Consider the following 17926-nt stretch of genomic DNA (forward strand, 5'->3'; position numbering starts at 1 on the left):
GCAGCTGCTTCGGGGGCTCTGGCTCACCCAGGCCGCGGGGAGGGAGGGGTACAGAGGAGGCGGGGCGAGCCTGCGGCGTCAGAGGCTGGCGTGACGTTGCACCAGCCTGAGGCGCGCTGTGCATTCTCCCGGGGAAGGATCTCATTCAGATGTGATGGAGAAATTAAAACCTTTACAGACAAGCAAAAGCTGAGAGAGTTCAGCACCACCAAACCAGCTTTACAACAAATGCTAAAGGAACTTCTCTAAGTGGGAAACACAAGAGAAGGAAAACACCTACAATAACAAACCCAAAACATTTAAGAAAATGGGAATAGGAACATACATATCGATAATTACCTTGAATGTAAATGGATTAAATGCTCCCACCAAAAGACACAGGCTGGCTGAATGGATACAAAAAGAAGACCCATATATATGCTGTCTACAAGAGACCCACTTCAGACCTAGAGACACATACAGACTGAAAGTGAGGGGATGGAAAAAGATATTCCATGCAAATGGAAATCAAAAGAAAGCTGGAGTAGCAATTCTCGTATCAGACAAAATAGACTTTAAAATAAAGACCATTACAAGAGACAAAGAAGGACACTACATAATGATAAAGGGATCAATCCAAGAAGAAGATATAACAATTGTAAATATTTATGCACCCAACATAGGAGCACCTCAATACATAAGGCAAATACTGACAGCCATAAAAGGGGAAATCGACATGAACACAATAACAGTAGGGGACTTTAACACCCCACTTTCACCAATGGACAGATCATCCAAAATGAAAATAAATAAGGAAACACAAGCTTTAAATGATACATTAAACAAGATGGACTTAATTGATATTTACAGGACATTCCACCCAAAAACAACAGAATACACATTTTTCTCAAGTGCTCATGGAACATTCTCCAGGATAGATCATATCTTGGGTCACAAATCAAGCCTTGGTAAATTTAAGAAAATTGAAATCGTATCAAGTATCTTTTCCGACCACAACGCTATGAGACTAGATATCAATTACAGGAAAAGATCTGTAAAAAATACAAACACATGGAGGCTACACAATACACTACTTAATAACGAAGTGATCACTGAAGAAATCAAAGGGGAAATCAAAAAATACCTAGAAACAAATGACAATGGAGATACGACGACCCAAAACCTATGGGACGCAGCAAAAGCAGTGCTAAGAGGGAAGTTTATAGCAATACAAGCCTACCTCAAGAAACAGGAAACATCTCGAATAAACAACCTAACCTTGCACCTAAAGCAATTAGAGAAAGAAGAACAAAAAAACCCCAAAGCCAGCAGAAGGAAAGAAATCATAAAGATCAGGTCAGAAATAAATGAAAAAGAAATGAAGGAAACAATAGCAAAAATCAATGAAACTAAAAGCTGGTTCTTTGAGAAGATAAACAAATTTGATAAACCATTAGCCAGACTCATCAAGAGAAAAAGGGAGAAGACTCAAATCAATAGAATTAGAAATGAAAAAGGAGAAGTAACCACTGACACAGCAGAAATACAAAAGATCATGAGAGATTACTACAAGCAACTCTATGCCAATAAAATGGACAACCTGGAAGAAATGGACAGATTCTTAGAAATGCACAAACTGCCGAGACTGAACCAGGAAGAAATAGAAAATATGAACAGACCAATCACAAGCACTGAAATTGAAACTGTGATTAAAAACCTTCCAACAAACAAAAGCCCAGGACCAGATGGCTTCACAGGTGAATTCTATCAAACATTTAGAGAAGAGCTAACACCTATCCTTCTCAAACTCTTCCAATATATTGCAGAGGGAGGAACACTCCCAAACTCATTCTACGAGGCCACCATCACCCTGATACCAAAACCAGACAAAGATGTCACAAAGAAAGAAAACTACAGGCCGATATCACTGATGTACATAGATGCAAAAATCCTCAACAAAATACTAGCAAACAGAATCCAACAGCACATTAAAAGGATCATACACCATGATCAAGTGGGGTTTATCCCAGGAATGCAAGGATTCTTCAACATATGCAAATCAATCAATGTGATACACCATATTAACAAATTGAAGGAGAAAAACCATATGATCATCTCAATAGATGCAGAGAAAGCTTTCGACAAAATTCAACACCCATTTATGATAAAAGCCCTGCAGAAAGTAGGCATAGAGGGAACTTTCCTCAACATAAAAAAGGCCATATATGACACACCCACAGCCAACATTGTCCTCAATGGTGAAAAACTGAAACCATTTCCACTAAGATCAGGAACAAGACCAGGTTGCCCACTCTCACCACTATTATTCAACATAGTTTTGGAAGTGTTAGCCACAGCAATCAGAGAAGACAAAGAAATAAAAGGAATCCAAATCGGAAAAGAAGAAGTAAAGCTGTCAGTATTTGCAGATGACATGATACTATACATAGAGAATCCTAAAGATGCTACCAGAAAACTCCTAGAGCTAATCAATGAATTTGGTAAAGTAGCAGGATACAAAATTAATGCACAGAAATCTCTTGCATTTCTATACACTAATGACGAAAAATCTGAAAGTGAAATTAAGAAAAGACTCCCGTTTACCATTGCAACAAAAAGAATAAAATATCTAGGAATAAACCTACCTAAGGAGACAGAAGACCTGTATGCAGAAAATTATAAGACACTGATGAAAGAAATTAAAGATGATACAAATAGATGGAGAGATATACCATGTTCCTGGATTGGAAGAATCAACATTGTGAAAATGACTCTACTACCCAAAGCAATCTACAGATTCAATGCAATCCCTATCAAACTACCACTGGCATTTTTCACAGAACTAGAACAAAAAATTGCACAATTTGTATGGAAACACAAAAGACCCCGAATAGCCAAAGCAATCTTGAGAACGAAAAATGGAGCTGGGGGAATCAGGCTCCCTGACTTCAGACTATATTACAAAGCTTCAGTAATCAAGACAGTTTGGTACTGGCACAAAAACAGAAATATAGATCAATGGAACAGGATAGAAAGCCCAGAGATAAACCCACACACATATGGTCACCTTATCTTTGATAAAGGAGGCAAGCATATACAGTGGAGAAAAGACAGCCTCTTCAATAAGTGGTGCTGAGGAAACTGGACAGCTACATACAAAAGAATGAAATTAGAACACTCCCTAACACCATACACAAAAATAAACTCAAAATGGATTAAAGACCTAAGTGTAAGACCAGACACTATCAAACTCTTAGAGGAAAACATAGGCAGAACACTCTATGACATACATCACAGCAAGATTCTTTTTGACCCAGCTCCCAGAGAAATGGAAATAAGAACACAAATAAACAAATGGGACCTAATGAAACTTAAAAGCTTTTGCACAGCAAAGGAAACCATAAACAAGACCAAAAGACAACCACCAGAATGGGAGAAAATATTTGCAAATGAAGCAACTGACAAAGGATTAATCTCCAAGATTTACAAGCAGCTCATGCAGCTCAATAACAAAAAAACGAACAACCCAATCCAAAAATGGGCAGAAGACCTAAATAGACATTTCTCCAAAGAAGATATACAGATGGCCTACAGACACATGAAAGAATGCTCAACATCATTAATCATTAGAGAAATGCAAATCAAAACTACAATGAGATATCATCTCACACCGGTCAGAATGGCCATCATCAAAAAATCTAGAAACAACAAATGCTGGAGAGGGTGTGGAGGAAAGGGAACTCTCTTGCACTGTTGGTGGGAATGTAAATTGATACAGCCACTATGGAGAACAGTATGGAGGTTCCTTAAAAAACTACAAATAGAACTACCATACAACCCAGCAATCCCACTACTGGGCATATACCCTGAGAAAACCATAGTTCAAAAAGAGTCATGTACCAAAATGTTCATTGCAGCTCTATTTACAATAGCCAGGACATGGAAGCAACCTAAATGTCCATCGACAGATGAATGGATAAAGAAGATGTGGCACATATATACAATGGAATATTACTCAGCCATAAAAAGAAATGAAATGGAGGTATTTGTAATGAGGTGGATGGAGTTAAGAGTCTGTCATACAGAGTGAAGTCAGAAAGAGAAAAACAAATACAGTATGCTAACACATATATACGGAATCTAAGGAAAAAAAAAAAAAAAAGGCCATGAAGAACCTAGTGGCAAGACGGGAATAAAGACACAGACCTACTAGAGAATGGACTTGAGGATATGGGGAGGGGGTGGGGTGAGATGTGACAGGGTAAGAGAGTGTCATAAAAAAAAAAAAAAATTATCTTATGCTTTGGCATTTTTGTGTTTGTATCTATTTTCCTCTGTTACTACTGAATGCTGATGGCTGCCTGCTTTGGTTCAATATTCCTGTAAGAATGTGACAGAGAACAGCCTAGTACAAAGCTAAATGACATATTAGTATCCTGATAAGAATAAGCAGCATATTGGCTAAGGGCTAGGGAAACAACAGGATTCTTTGTGATTTGTGGCATTTAGAATATATGAACTATAGTGAAACAGGGACATCTGGTGTAGAATAAGGATGCAAAACTTAGAGCAGAAACAAGAAAGACCAAGGTGCCTTGAAATTATACTTAGATGCACTTAAGTTTTGTGTATATCACTGCATGTAAATTTTGCTCCCAAGAACATTACACTCAATTTTATGTATGCATTCTAAAGTATATGGAAATACATGAATACATCAAAATACATACTTCATGTATATGAAATACATCAAAATATGATGACTGAAGAATGACAGATATATCACAGTTTGAAGAATGATAGGTGGATCATAAAGCAAACATATCGGAATCTGACCATTATAGAAGAGGTGGAGGGTATATGGTATATACACTAAGTGATTATTTTAACTTTTCTGTATCTTTGGAAATTTTCATAGTAAAACATGTGGGAAAATGTAAAGATTACACTTAGGAATAAAACAAACTTGAGAATACAAATATTTAGTCAAGAATACTAAAAATAGGTAAAACTCGTGTATTCCACCGAAAACCCTTTTTTTTAAAAGATAAAGATTGTTTACTACTTTTTCTTTTCAACATGAATATGTTTTTCTCTTAGCTGTTGTTTTATCTTCTGACATTACTTAGTAAACTAAGATTATGCTGTTATTGCTTATCTGCCATTAATATCCCATGTGCTTTTCTGCATTAAGAGCTAGAATGACTATAAAAGATAGATGAAAAAGCTGTACTTTTTTGTCTATGAGTGAAAAAATATACTTAAATTTGAGAACCCTTTGAGATTTTAGACTTTACAGTAAATTCTTAAAATGACTTAAGTTGTTCTATATCATGTCAAAGTATAGTTTCTGGAATTACAAACATCTGGAACTTCAAAGAATGGTTTAATAATGATTTTGTGGCACTATGTAAGACCTTAAATAGCTTTACTTCAAAGCAAATCCTTGCTGAAAAGGCCTAGCACTTTATTAAATTTTAATGTAATTCTTAATGCTATTATTTTTTGCTCAAATTTCCATACTTCAGAACAGACATGAGCAAAAGAGTTTGGATTTAGACAGCTTTCTCTGAGTGATTTAAGGAAGTCAGCTTTGTCCTCAGCACACTTAAAAATTTTATATTTCATAATCTTTTAGCATCTTTAATATTTAGACCACATCTAGGGAATCTAATATTCAATCACTGAATTAGATACCCCTTAAATATTTCCTTTGTAACCCTATAATAATTGTGAGAGTAAACATAAATGAATAAAAGTTGCTAAAAAGAGGTTTTGAAATTTCATCTGTTTTCCTTGTTAACTGACATTCTTTTTAAGATCACCTGTATTGTTCCATAATGGAGAAGTCTTTGAAAATATCAGTTTGGATCCTGGTGGTCAAACAGAAAAATGCATATATTAGTAGAAACAATGATTGAATATTATATTTTGAAAATATCTAGAAATCAATAAAATCGCTGTGCTTTTATTACCACATTTTACATGATATAATACATAATATAACATGGAGTTCCTCTCATTTATCTAATAACTATTGGCATATAAAATATAAAGTTAGACAACTCTAACTACTTGCCTCAGAAATTTATGTGCCCTTTGAAAATTTTGGAAATGAATTCTGAGATTCCTCATTTAGATAATGATTTCAATGTAATTATTTACTATGTCAGATTATTGTGAATATTAAATCATATGGAACTTATAAGCACAGATGTAAGTGCATAATTAAAAGTGTAGACTTCAAACCACACTGCTGGGTTTAAATATTAGCTTCACCACTTTTCAGCTGTGTGACCTGAACAATTTACTTAATTTCTTTTTCTCGCAGTTTTTATAAACTAGGCATGATAATAATAGCACCTACCTCATAGAGTTGTCATAATGATTGAATTAATTAATATATGTGAAACTCCTAGATTAGTACCTGGAAAATGAGCCCTCTATAATTTTGGCATTACATATAACACATTTATATATTATATAATTATGTAAAATATATATAATATTTAGCTCTATGTGCCAATTGTCTGGCACATAGTAAGCAGTCAGTATAGTGCTATGTTTTTCTTGAGATTATATTTTACAAACTTGAATATTTACCTCTTCATGTCTTTCTTTGAGAGCATTTGAGAGTAAAAAAGATACAAAGTAAAATTAACCCTTGAAAATGTATTAAGTAGTGTTTACTAGTATACTCTACTTTTTCAAGAATGATGACCCTTGGGGTACCATGTGTCTTAAGAGCAATATTTTAATATATGATACTTATTGAACATGAATAGGGGTAATTTATATAGTTAGTTTTAAAGAAATGGTATCCCTGAGAAAATAAGTATTCAAATGAGCCATATATGAAGAGTAGAAATTAGCTGGGCAAAATATGATGGGGGGATCTTCCTAGCGGAGAGAAGAGCACATATAAAGGATCTATGAGTGGATTAGGGAGTCTGTTGGGACTTGGCTGACATTTTAAAAGTCCATCAAAATTATTTTTAAAAATTTAAATACAATGAAAACGTTATTGGATTTGAGACTAAGATTGCAGGGATATATATTTCCCTCCAATTATAATAAAACTCAATGCACTTCACTCAGTAAGCAAGCAGAATTTTTAAAGGATCCCGAAAAACTGATTCTAAAATTGATAAGCAATTATACCGCCTCGCCGTCGCTTCCCTTCGTCGGAGCGGCCGCTCGTCCGCCCGCCCGCCCGGCTCGAGGCCCGCGGGGAGCGCTGCGCAGTCCCTTGGCCCGCGGAGGGGCGGCCCCCCCGGCATCTTCGCGGCGCCCACGGACAACCAGGAAGGGGAGCGGCCCAGATGGCGCGTCCTCGGCCCCGCGAGTACAGGCGGGCGACCTGGTCTTCGGCAAGATGAAGGGCTACCCGCACTGGCCGGCCCGGATTGATGAACTCCCAGAGGGAGCTGTGAAGCCTCCAGCCAATATGTATCCTATCTTCTTTTTTGGCACCCATGAAACTGCATTTCTAGGTCCCAAAGACCTTTTCCCTTATAAGGAATACAAAGACAAGTTTGGGAAGTCAAGCAAACGGAAAGGATTTAATGAAGGATTGTGGGAAATAGAAAATAACCCAGGAGTAAAGTTTATTGGGTACCAGGCCATTCAGCAACAGAACTTTTCAGAAACCGAGGGAGAAGGCGGGAATACTGCAGAGGCAAGCAGTGAGGAAGAAGGTGATAGAGTAGAAGATGGAAAAGGCAAAAGAAAGAAAAACAGGCTCAAAACGGAAAAAGTCATACACTTCAAAGAAATTCTCTAAACAGTCCCGGAAATCTCCAGGAGATGAAGATGACAAGGACTGCAAAGAAGAAGAAAATAAAAGCAGCTCTGAGGGTGGAGATGCCGGCAATGACACAAGAAACACAACTTCAGACTTGCAAAAAACCAGTGAAGGGACCTAACTACCATAATGAATGCTGCATATTAAGAAAACCACAAGAAGGTTATATGTTTGGTTGTCTAATATTCTTGGATTTGATATGAACCAACACATAGTCCTTGTTGTCATTGACAGAACCCCAGTTTGTATGTACATTATTCTCATTCCTCTCTGTTGTGTTTTGGGGGAAAAAGACATTTTAGCCTTTTTTAAGGTTATTGATTTAATTTCATGTTATTTGGTTGCGTGAAGTTGCCCTTAACCACTAAGGATTATCCAGATTTTTGCACAAGCTGATACAAGTCTAGGAACCTTTATCAAGGCAGTTATGTTCATCAGTCTCCTGCCTTTACTCCACCATCACCAAACACTCAGTTAAATATAAATTAGCATTTTTTAAAATGACCCCTCAATATAATGCTTAAGGGGTTTCCTCTCTGTGACAGAACCCAGGAACCAATTCCTAGATAGATAATGTTGGCATACTGAAGATGAACTTAAAATTGTTCTTCAGTTTTGAGGCCATGTGTAAAGTTTAATCATATTGTAAAATATCTATTCCGTATTAGAAATAAGTAGTTGACAGCGTATACTTCTCAAAACTCATGTTGTTAACGTACACAAACTCAGTTTCTATATGTGAAGTTAGTGAGTCTTTTGTGTTACTCCAAAATAAGGCAATGATTTATTTTTTCCCAATCTCAATACAATTTGAGCTAATTAGTCAAGTTTGATACTTTACATTTTAAAGCTGGAATCAGCAGTAGCCCTTTGGGAAGTAAGACAAAGCATTGACTTTTAAATATAGACTTTTAAAATGATCTGTTGTTTTCTTTTGGAACTAGAATTGGAATTCTAGAATTTGGAATTAGAATAGTTAATACTCATCCACAAACCATTATTATGTGTACATTATTGTTGCAATTGTGATAATAGAAAATTTTATTTATTTTTATGCCAGCTTATATTGTGAGAACACATTTAGTTAGTGTTTTATCAATCCTGTTATGCTTGTCCTTGGAACATCTTTCGCATATTCAAGGTTTGTAGTTGAAAAGTTTACTGTAAAAAAAAATCAAAAACAAAAAAGTATTGTTTTTACAGAATAAATTTATTGGAATGTATACTGGGAGTAAGGTTTGAGGTTGTAAACAACTAGGTTAGTGTAATTTGGCTTCATATATGTAATGTGAATTATTAATGTAATTCATATATTAAAGCAAAAATTGTTTACAGCAAGTTGACAATAGAATCAAATGCAGGTGAGGGTTTTCTTTTTCTTTTTTTTTTTTTTAACACTCTATGGGTTTTAGGGTTTTTTTAAACACTGCGGGGAGGGAGAGGAATTGGCTACATGATTGCTTGCACGTCTAAGATACTTACCAGTTCAGTGAACCCTAAATTCACACACTTGACATTATCCATGCATTGATTTGGACCCCATTTTCTTTTGGTTTTCTTATTTTGGTGAAGAGCTAGTAAATAACATGAGGAAAAAACATGAGTGGCTCTAAAAGCTGAGGGCCATTGGTGATGATGATGGTAGTGGTGGTGGTGCTGATGATGGCAGTGGAGGGCATGAAAGCGGCAGTCCACTTACCACTCCCGGGCTCTGAGGAGGCGGCTGGATTTTCGGTCTGTTTCTCTTACTTAGCAAATATTGATTTTCCTCTCTTATACCCACTCACACTTCCAAATATGAAAAGTTCATTAAAAGATAAGGGGAATGCCAATCCAGTTCTTTTTCCTTAGAAGTTACTTTTTAATTTTGAATATTTTAATTTAAAAGTAATGAAATTTAATTAATTCATCAAAAGTCCTCTTCATTGCTCACACTAAAACATGAGAATGCAGATGACATTTTGAATTGGAACATATAACTGACAGATTTTTAAAACAAAAAGCGTAAAGACTACAGAACTTTTTCTGAAAAAAAATATACAAAATGTTTCAAATTTAATAAGATTTGTCTTCATAAAAGACCAAAAATAATTTATTAAAAATATACACAGAAATACAATAGAAACATTTCCAGTCACCAATAGAATAAGGGTAATGATAAAGTTATAGATTCCTCCTTAGCTATTTAGACTCAAAAAAAGTTCAGTAAAAGCAATTTTTGAAACAGCAGTAAATAATATACTTTCCTTGGGAAAATATTTTTCAAACAACACTTTTAAACATTCTGATAATTTGTCTTTTATACTGAGGTTGATAATAAAACATATAGATCTTATATGCAAAAATATTTCTCCATCTGTATTTGCTATTTTGACATTTTAAAAATGCATAGACCATTTTTACTTTTGAATAGTTTCCTTTTCATGCTCACTATTATAGGAGCTAAATTGTAATTTTTCACTTATATTTAATGTGTGCAAACAGAATATTGAGATAGGTGGTCAAGTTTATTCACAAATAACTTGAAATATATTTCTTTAAACAAGCTTTCTGAATAACTTCAATTTTCCTTCAAAAAAAGAAAATTTATCCACATAATTCCTATGATAGCTCACATATACAGTATGGAGCAAGAATTTATGTATTCTTAAATGTTCCTTTATGGGAAGAGAGTGGAATGGGACCAAATACTGGTACCAAAATAACAAATGTCAGTAATCTAGAGAGAAAGAACATAAAATAATGCTTTTATTCAGCTTTTTCATCTGCTTTTGTTTTTATGAAGAACTCTGGTTTGTAGATACAGCGATAGGCCAAGAGCTGAGGAAGAACTCCATATGCTATGTTTAATGCTAAAAAAAGGATTTTCGCTTCTTCAGGGACTCTGTAGACATAAGCAGTTCTAGCATGAAGAGAAGCACCGATGTGAGAAAACAGACTGTCACATTAAAAAAAAAGACGGATAAGTGTGAATTTTGGGTTTAGTTGGATGCACGATGAGTTCTGAATGATTCATTCAGACCATGCTCCTGTGCCCTCAAAACCAGGACTTTGAAACAATCCATAGTCTTCAATATTTCATTGAATTTAGGGCCAGTCTTGACATAACTGTTCAAATAAAGTAAACCTTCTTTAGCATGTCTTTATCAGGCTAGCTGTTTTTTTTAACCCATCTAGTGCCCCCATACCAAACAGTAGTGGCTCAATTTAACAAAACATCTGAATAAAATCTGCTTTTTCCTGATTTGCATTCTGGAGATATCCTATATAGGAATTCAGTTGTGGCTCACAAAATGTGTTCCAATAAAAATGAAGCAAGTACAGAGTTTAGACAGCTTAAAATATTTTTAGCATAACTATTTAAAGAGAAGCACTGAGGGAGGACCTCAGCTTCATTTATCAGTTCTTTCGCCTACTGCTTAGAGCAAGAGCTCAAAGCCCTTCATTATACATTTGTTTGTTTATTTATTCATGTATTTGTTTTTTATGCAACTTAAAAAATACTAAGGGTTGTTTTGTAAGATAAGGTGGGGTAGGGATTTGGTTGCTCTTTATAAAATGACAAATGTACATGCAGGCAACCTTTTCAAATCAAATTATTTAGAAGTATGGCTTGTCAGCATAATCTGAGTTTACAAAACAGAAAGGCAAGAGCTTCCCATTTGTATTTAGATTACTTGTTGAGAACATACCTTCAGAATGTGCCAGCTGGTCTTTTTTGATACTTTTCATAAGCACAGGGGAAAACTATTAGAAAAGGCTTCTGTGAAAGTATTTCCTCAGGATCCTTGTATCATTACAAAATGCAACCCTGGAGTCTGCATTTCATATCTGACTGAAATTCAAGATATACACAAATAAAGGACTGGGAATCTAAATGTAATAAGTGGTGACCTAGTTCATCAGGTTCAAAGTGAAGAGACAGAAGATACTATAATCTAAAGAAGGGCACAGAAGTAACAAGAATGAAAACTAAATAATTTGCTTTAAATACACATGAGTTATCTTACATTTCCTTCCATATGAAATCAGTTTATTCTGCTAAGTGGTTAACAGATAAAAGTGTTACTTAGCACTTGACTTTACTATGATGATCAAAGGACTAGTTTTCATAAGCAGTATATATACGGATTGTATCAGTGACAGATTTTAACAGGTTCCATTTTTACAAGTTACTGATACATTCTGGGGGCCTCTGGTAGTTTTGCTACTTTCTGGAGATAGAAATTAAATTAGTGTGGTGTGTTGCCAAGGACGCAGGGACCAACGCCAATGCCTACGCAGGAGTCATCTGCATTGTGATCTGTGAGGCACTGAGAGGGCTCTGCCCTCAAACACACCTCCCCCGGGGCACATACCCAAACAGAACCCAGCAAACGTTAAGCATTTCATCTCTGGGCTATGAAGACAAAAGACCTTGAGAGTAAAGGGCATTTGAGAGGCTGCCCTGAGAAGCTGCTCTTGTGGACATTCTAGGAACACTGAACAGGAACTTGGCCCCTGTCACTATTTTCTCCTAGGACCTATTTTGAAAAACAATATTTTTCTGAATATATAACCAAACTTTTTCTTCTGGACTAGAGGCCAGATTTGAACCATGTTTTTCAGAAATGTGCATTTGGTGTCTGTCTTTATAGACACATCTCAAAAATCACCAAATTTGGGGAAATGGGAACCATAGTTTGAGAGAATAATATGAGCAATCATGCCTACTTGCATAGGGAACCTGCTAAAAAGTCTGATTTCGCAGGCTTTTTTTGCTGCACTAACCAATGCAGTTAATACCTCATTTTCACAAACAGCCAACTCATGGCAACATTAAAAAATGATTGTGTCCTTAGATTAGATTATAAGCCCACCGGGCAGGTACTGTGTCTGATGTTTTGTGTGGCACAAAGCATTGTTAGAGCTTGATAAACGTTCACATTGTTAGAGCTTAATAAACGTTCAACAGTAAAAAAATAAAAAGCAATTATAAAGGTCCATGAATTGACAAAACTGTTGTAAAAAATATACCATGGGGTGGGGTTGAGGGAATGAAGTCTGCTCCACCAGATATTTAAGAAACACTACAAAGCTGTAGCAATAAAACTGTGTAGTGTTGATGCAGAGACAGTGAGCCTCTTGGAATGTAATAAAGAGCCCAGAAAAAGAAGTATTTTGGAACCTTGGTATAGATATGTCTGTGATGTCACATAACAGTGGAAAAGAGCTGACAAAGAAAAATAAAATTAGCAGTCTGTCACCAACCACATGAAACAAAAGTCTATATTACTTTGACTATGAAATGGAACAATAAAATCAGTAGAAGAACACATATAGGAATACCTTTATCAAAGGATCAAGAAAGCTAGGAAGATCCTCAAAGCCCAATATTAAATTATATATGTATATATTATATTATGTATATTTATATATGTAAATGGACTAAATCAAAATAATTTCTCATCACTGAAGTATACTGACAGAATTAATAGAAGCATTCATTGCAATATGGAAAACAAAACAATAACACAAAAGAATACATAAAATATAAATGAATTACCAGTTGACCCAGTTGAAGGAGACCCAGTTGAAAACTATAAGAAAATGAATAATCATATTTTATGAGTGAAAACTCATACAGGTAACAATATATAGAGAGATATATAATCTCACCAGTAGGCAGAGAAATACAAATTAAAGTCTCAGAGAGATACCACCTTACACCTAACAAATTGGTAAGTATTAGAATATTGAATATTAATTCTCTATGGTATATATAATTAGGAAGCTATTTTGTAGAACTATTGTTCTACAACATTATTAGTGAAACTAATTATGGTATTAAAATTTTTCTGGGTAACAATTAACCTCAAAAATCTCACAGGTACACAGAATATTTATTTTTGTCCACATATTTGCAGTTCTAGTTTGGCTGATCTAAGCTGGGTTTGGCTGGGCCCTGTTGGTCTCTGACTTCTAGTTGGGATTATATCAACTCCACATGATATCATCTTGGAGCTCAGGCTGAAGGAGCAGCTGCTATCTGAGGCATATTCTTTTCAGGGTGTATCTTAGGAGCGCAAGAGGTAAAGAAAAATCATGCCAGCACATTTGAGCTTCTGCTTCCATCTTGGCCACTAAAATCCCATTAGACTTTCTAGCTACATGACCAATTCAAATGTCAGTGGTGTAAGGGAATATATTCTTCTACTGGAATGGAAGGCACTGCAAGGTCACGTGGCCAGGGGCAGGAGTAAATAATTCTGTAACAGGGAGGAGTAGAGAACTGGGTGCAGTAATCCAATATTTCACATTCACTGTATTCACACCCTACCACCATCAAGCCAACATAAATTCTCAGGGAATCATATGTAGAAATGTCTGTCATTACACTGTATCTTCAACTGATTCCTCTCAAAGGCTGTGGCAAGGACTTGAGTGAAACTGATTAATTTGGGAAGTGATCCAGGGAATCTGGAGAAAATGAGTAGGAAGATTTTGGCAAGGAAGTAAGAAAAAACAGCAAGGTATGTTTTATGGAGCTAGGAACATCTGTGGATGAGTAGAGGTGAATTCTGTTGGTGCCCAACTGAGGAAACATTGAGATTATACTTCAGAGTTGGCCTCTGCAGGCTAGATTCTGGTCACTTATTCAGTCCACCTGTTGAGGGTAATTCCTGGGTGTTAATTCCCCACAATTCCTGACTAAGTAAGCTTCCTTTGCTTCCCCTAAAGCAGAAAACAGAAAGAATGTATTTACATATCTTTTTCTTTTCTTTTTTTTAACATCTTTATTGGAGTATAATTGCTTTACAATGTTGTGTTAGTTTCTGCTTTATAACAAAGTGAATCAGCTATACATATACATACATATGTATACTTATCTTTTTCTTGATGTGGGATGCATCTTGTATGCATGGGGACTTTAAATGCCAGCTCTAGGTGAGGTCACAGGTAGCCCAATGAATGTACCCTGCCCTGCAGAAAGCTTTGGCTATGCATTGCTTATGATAGTAATGTATTAAATATATCTTATTGTTCCATCAGTAATGGAATGTAAAAGTAGAACATGTTATATAGATACAATTAATTTTTCAGCAATTCTAAAAAAAGAACAAACTATATTTGGGAAAACTTGTTCTAAAATATATTGAACCAGAAATTACAAAAACCATTAAAATTTATACAAATCACTTCCAAGTAGTGCCTTATATATTTATGTATACATATATATCACTTAGACATAAATTCAATAAATCTATGAGAGTAAGTGTCAATGTCAGGAAGAGGAGTGCAATTGGAGCATGAGATTAAAGAGAAAACATTAGAACCACAAGGAGAAGGGTGCTGATGAGAAGATCCTGTGAACAGAGTATAAGCAACTCAATTCTACACAACTGAGATTCCTGCATTTGAGATTCCGTCAGATAGATATATAGATAGATAGATACGTAGGTAGATAGATAGATAGATAGATGTAGGTGTAGATGGAGATACATAGATATCAGTACTTAGCCTATGTACTTATATCTCTACATCTCTCTATCTGCCTCTATTTACTTATCTATTATCTATTTATCATCCTTCTCTATCTATCTTCTTGCTTAGCAGCCCACATTTCTACCACAGCCTTTTTACTTCTTCCTGAAATAGTAAGTTGACTTAGAATCAGATGAAATTATATAGAGAATAAGATGGGAACGCACCACTTAGACAAATTTATTGTTTCCAAATGTTCTAAATTAAAACAAAACCAATACAACCAAATAATGGGCTCAGAGAAAGCTCTATGGATCTACCCTACTTTCAGAATAAAGAAAATGGTTTAAGAGCTGAAATGAAATGATCTCCTAAAAGAGTTTGTATCTATATACAGCATGTGGATGTCAGGACTAATATCAGAAATAAAGCCAGAGTTGTAATAATTTAAATTATATTTTAAATGCAGTTTATATTTTTAGAATATTTGGGCAAAAGCTATCAACTATTTAGTATTTGTAAAATCATTTCCATATTAACAAAAGCATGAAATCATATTTTTTACTGACTTATAGGCAATTTATAATAATGTATTAGTTTCAGGTATAAACATAGTGATTCAATATTTTTATAGATTAAACTCTAGTTAAAGCTATTAAAAATAATGGCTATATTTCCCTGTATTGTACAATATGTCCTTGCTTATCTAATATTTTATTCATAGTGGTTGTATCTCTTAATCCCATACCCCTATCTTGCCCCTCCCCCTTCACTCTCCCTACTGCTAACCACTTGTTTGTTATCTACATCTGTGAGTCTGTCTCTGTTTTGTTATAAATATTTGTTACTTTTATTTTTTACATTCCACACATAAGTGATAACATAGAGTATTTGTCTTTCTCTGATTTTTTTTTTAACATCTTTATTGGAGTATAATTGCTTTACAATGGTGTGTTAGTTTCTGCTTTATAACAAAGTGAATCAGTTATACATATACATATGTCCCCATATCTCTTCCCTCCTGCGTCTCCCTCCCTCCCACCCTCCCTATCCCACCCCTCTAGGTGGTCACAAAGCACCGAGCTGATCTCCCTGTGCTATGCGGCTGCTTCCCACTAGCTATCTATTTTACGTTTGGTAGTGTATATATGTCCATGCCACTCTCTCACTTAGTCCCAGTTTACCCTTCCCCCTCCCCGAATCCTCAAGTCCACTCTCTAGTAGGTCTGTGTCTTTATTCCTGTCTTGCCCCTAGGTTCTTCACGATCTTTTTTTTTTTTTTTTTTTTAGATTCCATATATATGTGTTAGCATACGGTATTTTTCTCTTTGTGACTTACTTCACTCTGTATGACAGACTCTAGGTCCAGCCACCTCACGACAAATAACTCAATTTCGTTTCTTTTATGGCTGAGTAATATTCCATTGTATATATGTACCACATCTTCTTTATCCATTCATCTGTTGATGGACACTTAGGTTGCTTCCATGTCCTGGCTATTGTAAATAGAGCTGCAATGAACATTTTGGTACATGACTCTTTTTGAATTATGGTTTTCTCAGGATATATGCCCAGTAGTGGGATTGCTGGGTCATATGGTAGTTCTATTTGTAGTTTTTTAAGGAACCTCCATACTGTTCTCCATAGTGGCTGTATCAATTTACATTCCCACCAACAGTGCAAGAGGGTTCCCTTTTCTCCACACCCTCTCCAGCATTTATAGTTTGTAGAATTTTTGATGATGGCCATTCTGACCAGCGTGAGATGATATCTCATTGTAGTTTTGATTTACATTTCTCTAATGATTAATGATGTTGAGCATTCTTTCATGTGTTTGTTGGCAATCTGTATATCTTTTTTGGAGAAATATCTATTTAGGTCTTCTGCCCATTTTTGGATTGGGTTGTTTGTTTTTTTGATATTGAGCTGCATGAGCTGCTTGTAAATTTTGGAGATTAATCCTTTGTCAGTTGCTTCATTTGCAAATATTTTCTCCCATTCTGAGGGTTGTCTTTTTGTCTTGTTTATGGTTTCCTTTGCTGTGCAAAAGCTCTTAAGTTTCATTAGGTCCCATTTGTTTATTTTGGTTTTATTTCCATTTCTCTAGGAGGTGGGTCAAAAAGTATCTTGCTGTGATTTATGCAATAGAGTGTTCTGCCTATGTTTTCCTCTAAGAGTTTGATAGTGTCTAGCCTTATAATTAGGTCTTTAATCCATTTTGAGTTTATTTTTGTGTATGGTGTTAGGGAGTGTTCTAATTTCATTCTTTTGTATGTAGCTGTCCAGTTTTCACAGCACCACTTATTGAAGAGGCTGTCTTTTCTCCACTGTATATTCTTGCCTCCTTTATCAAAGATAAGGTGACCATATGTGTGTGGGTTTATCTCTGGGCTTTCTTTCCTGTTCCATTTAACTATATTTCTGTTTTTGTGCCAGTACCATACTGTCTTGATTACTGTAGCTTTGTAGTATAGTCTGAAGTCTGGGAGCCAGATTCCTCCAGCTCCGTTTTTCTTTCTCAAGATTGCTATGGCTATTTGGGGTCTTTTGTGTTTCCATACAAATTGTGAAATTTTTTGTTCTAGTTCTGTGAAAAATGCCAGTGGTAGTTTGATAGGGATTGCATTGAATCTGTACATCACTTTGGGTAGTATAGTCATTTTCACAATGTTGATTCTT

At 35.4% G+C, this 17926-nt stretch overlaps 1 pseudogene; it reads left to right on the plus strand.

The window, feature by feature from the left end:
* The first annotated feature begins 7301 nt into the window (after positions 1–7301).
* Positions 7302–8030, plus strand: LOC132365500 (hepatoma-derived growth factor-related protein 3-like; annotated as a pseudogene).
* The last annotated feature ends 9896 nt before the right edge of the window (positions 8031–17926 follow it).

The sequence above is a fragment of the Balaenoptera ricei genome, chromosome 4 (genome assembly GCF_028023285.1).
Source record: "Balaenoptera ricei isolate mBalRic1 chromosome 4, mBalRic1.hap2, whole genome shotgun sequence".
In the NCBI taxonomy this organism is placed as follows: domain Eukaryota; kingdom Metazoa; phylum Chordata; class Mammalia; order Artiodactyla; family Balaenopteridae; genus Balaenoptera; species Balaenoptera ricei.